Source organism: Carassius carassius, chromosome 48 (assembly GCF_963082965.1).
Source record: "Carassius carassius chromosome 48, fCarCar2.1, whole genome shotgun sequence".
NCBI classification, from domain to species: domain Eukaryota; kingdom Metazoa; phylum Chordata; class Actinopteri; order Cypriniformes; family Cyprinidae; genus Carassius; species Carassius carassius.
Window position 1 is genome coordinate 14,481,984 of NC_081802.1, and position 3,560 is coordinate 14,485,543.

Below are 3,560 nucleotides of genomic sequence, written 5' to 3' on the forward strand. Positions count from 1 at the left end.
ACATATATTTTATTTACACAGTAAAGAAAATGCAGTGTTTTATAGATTTGATTACTTGATACAATGTATGTAGCATTTCTTATTTATTTGTAGTTTATTTTCATTTATTTTTTATTTTGTCCTGTTGCTTGTAATTCTTTTCTTATTTTTAGTCTTGTTTTTCTATTAATATTATGATTATTATTTAGGCTAGAATTAGTTTTTTTAGTGAGCTCTTGACACTGCTGATAATAATTATAAAAGTTCTATGGTATCATAAATTTTGATATCATAAATACCTTATTTAAAGCAAAAATAACTATATTGTGGTATATAATTAACATGAAATAAAATGACTAATATCATGTTATAGGATTTTGGTCATATCGTCCACCCCGTCCTGCAAAGTTTGAAAGTTAAATTCTTTAAAGTTTGTGGATGTTTTCTTTCTATATCTCTGCCTGTAAGTCTGAATGAGGATGTAACTGTTGGGGAGAGAGAGAGAGAGAGAGAGAGAGAGAGAGAGAGAGAGAGATGATTAGATCTTATACACAACATACTTGCTGTTTGTCTGGAAATAATCTGTCTGAATCACACTAGTCCCACTGAGTTACTTCTTCCATCATAGATCATTATCCTTGGATCTCAATAGAGCATTTGAACAGTCTTTCATATTGAAAGCAGTAGAAAGGAACTATGAGGAAGATCTTTCTGGATTGAGCTCAGATATAAAAAATAATTTCTTGTTTTAAAAATGTATATTATTGAATTTTTGAAAATCATTTTAAAAAGCTAGGCTGTAATTACCTTGTTGTTTTCTTTTCTTTTTTTCCCCTACAGGTCAGAATGCAGGTGTCACTCTGTTGATTCTGCATTCTTGGAAAAAAAAATATAAAAAAAAAACAGATAAAGAGGATGATGAAGAAAAAATCTGATGGTATCAGGAATATATGCGACATCATTCAGAGAAATGTTTCACTTGAGGATCAGGCTTTGAGAAGTCACGAAAGGAACCTTCACTCTCATACTATAGTAAGTTCATGCTTTTCCTTAACTTCTGTTCATTTCACTTAAGACATTAGGACAGTTACAGCTGCCAGCTTATTTTTCTTATTATATAAAACAATAATAATTATTATTTTATAATTTATTTTAGTAAAACTAAAGCACAATATTTTATAGTCTAAACAATGAAGAAGAGAAATTAAACTAAGCTTTTGACATGTCTTTTATTGATGAACTAAAGATATTGATGAACATGGAGATACAACAACTGAGATCAGAAACATGTTCGAGAACACTAATGATGGAAATTTTTTAGAAGATCAGAGAATATCCGAAAATAATGTGAAAACATGTGAAAGTCAGCTGGTCTCTCACGAGTCCTGAATGCACTGAAGTAAATTTCAGAATGTTTAACGAATATCTGGTGCGCATGTCTGATAATGTTGACCTTATGACTGTTGATGTCACTTGCCTCTGACGTAGTACGTAGAACGTGGCATATCAATGCGGAAGAGCTAGGATACTTTGTCGAAAAGTAGTATTTTAACCTATTTTAAGATTTTTTTATACTTTAAATATTCAAACAAAACATACTGATAATACTTAGCCGACATGATTATCAGGTACGTTTAAAGAATTCTGAATGAAACGCTGTTTGGACAAACTCCTTATGCTTCCTTGTTGAAGATCTGATTACGTTTGTTGCTCGTATTTGTTTCGGTCTGCTTAGTTGACAAATGCTTTATTTACACAGGAAAATGGAAACTTTTTAAGCATCAATGATACATTAAACATGAATTGGTTAACTACTTATTATCAGGTTTATCTGCATGGTTGACCTGCTATAACTTAGTTTGATTAAGTCATTAGCTATTAGCATTAGCTATTTTTATTGCCCTCATGTTTGTTCCATGTGTAGTTAGCTTTATTTGATAGTAGGCTAATTTGATGTTTTTAGTCTAATTGTGTTTAAGATTTCACCCATGTAGGGTAAGATAGTGAAGATGCTGTCTTTCAAGAACTGTGACACATTTAAAGTTAAGTTTAACAGGTAGATTGTCCCCTAATGATGCATCCTTTATATTATTAAGGGCAATAAATAGATACTGAATGATTACTTGTAAACTGATGGATTTTGGTAATTTAGTTGAGGATTGTCAAATGATCAATGAGTTCAGATTGATTTATTGAGTTTGTGTGTTTGTTTGAATGGCTGCTACACACCAGATTTTGATAAATAAATATATCCAACATAACCGACGAATCACTTTCATTACCTGACAAAACATGAGATAATTTAACCACAATCATATCTTATCCTACATCTGTGTGGGAATCAAACTGATGGTTTTATTTGTTCAGTTTCTGCAGTTACTGCTATATCTGTGTGTTTGCAGTGCTGATAAACGAAGGTGAGAGCAAAACAAGCTTTGTTTGAGAGATAAATTCATGCCACATAAATAAATAAATAAATAAACATCAGACTGTGTAAAGTTTGTGTGATTTCAGTTTCTCTCCAGGTCACAGTCGAGGGGTTTATCGGTGGTTCTGTCGTTCTGCCGTGTTCTTCAACTCAACATGATCTTAAACTTCAAGACATTAATGTGCACTGGAGACACAATAACAGCAAGATTGTGTATGATGTAGTTGAAGGAAAAGATTTAACTGCAGCACAGGATCAGCAGTACAAGAACAGAGCTGAAACTTTCACTAAAGTGTACGAGGGAGGAAACTTCTCTCTCAAAATCACAAATCTCACTCAAGCTGATGCAGGAAAATACATCTGCCACATCACAAACTCATTCACACTTCAGACTGTACAGCTGGTCATCAAAGGTATGTAAAACTGGTGAATAATGTATGATGATTATTGTACAGTCCAAATACAATGGACTAACTACAATGTTCCAGACTGAATGTTGCTGTAGATAAATATATTGTGTTTATCACAATGTAGTAACATTGTTTGTTATGTTCTGTTTTGTTGCAGATAATGAACAAGAAAAGCCTGACAATGAGGGGTCCACATTGCACTGGCTTTACATTGCTGTACTGTTAATAGTAATATTAATAGCTTGTTTAATCATATTTCTCTGTATAAAAAATGTCTGTCTGGTGCAGGAACACTGAATGAGATTTTGAAACATCAGTACATCGCTGCCTCAACAGTTTTGTCCCACGAGTGTCCCATGTTGTGTTTGCTAAAATAAAATGTTGGTTACTTGTTTTCCTTTAAATGTTATTTCAAATTTGTACATGTTTGAAGTGAAGTGACATTCAGCCAAGTATGGTGACCCATACTCAGAATTTGTGCTCTGCATTTAACCCATCCGAAATGCACACACACAGAGCAGTGAACACACACACACACTGTGAGCACACACCCAGAGCAGTGGGCAGCCATTTATGCTGCGGCGCCCGGGGAGCAGTTGGGGGTTCGATGCCTTGCTCAAGGGCACCTAAGTCGTGGTATTGAGGGTGGAGAGAGAACTGTACATGCACTCCCCCCACCCACAATTCCTGCCGGCCCGGGACTCGAACTCACAACCTTTCGATTGGGAGTCCGACTCTCTAAC

General features: G+C 34.3%; 1 long non-coding RNA gene across 1 annotated transcript; it reads left to right on the plus strand.

The window, feature by feature from the left end:
• Positions 1-844: 844 nt before the first annotated feature.
• On the plus strand, positions 845-3,234 carry LOC132131526 (uncharacterized). Its single transcript, XR_009428887.1, has 4 exons — positions 845-1,011; positions 2,347-2,396; positions 2,494-2,820; positions 2,975-3,234. It is a non-coding gene; the product is annotated as an uncharacterized LOC132131526 (long non-coding RNA).
• Positions 3,235-3,560: the final 326 nt, after the last annotated feature.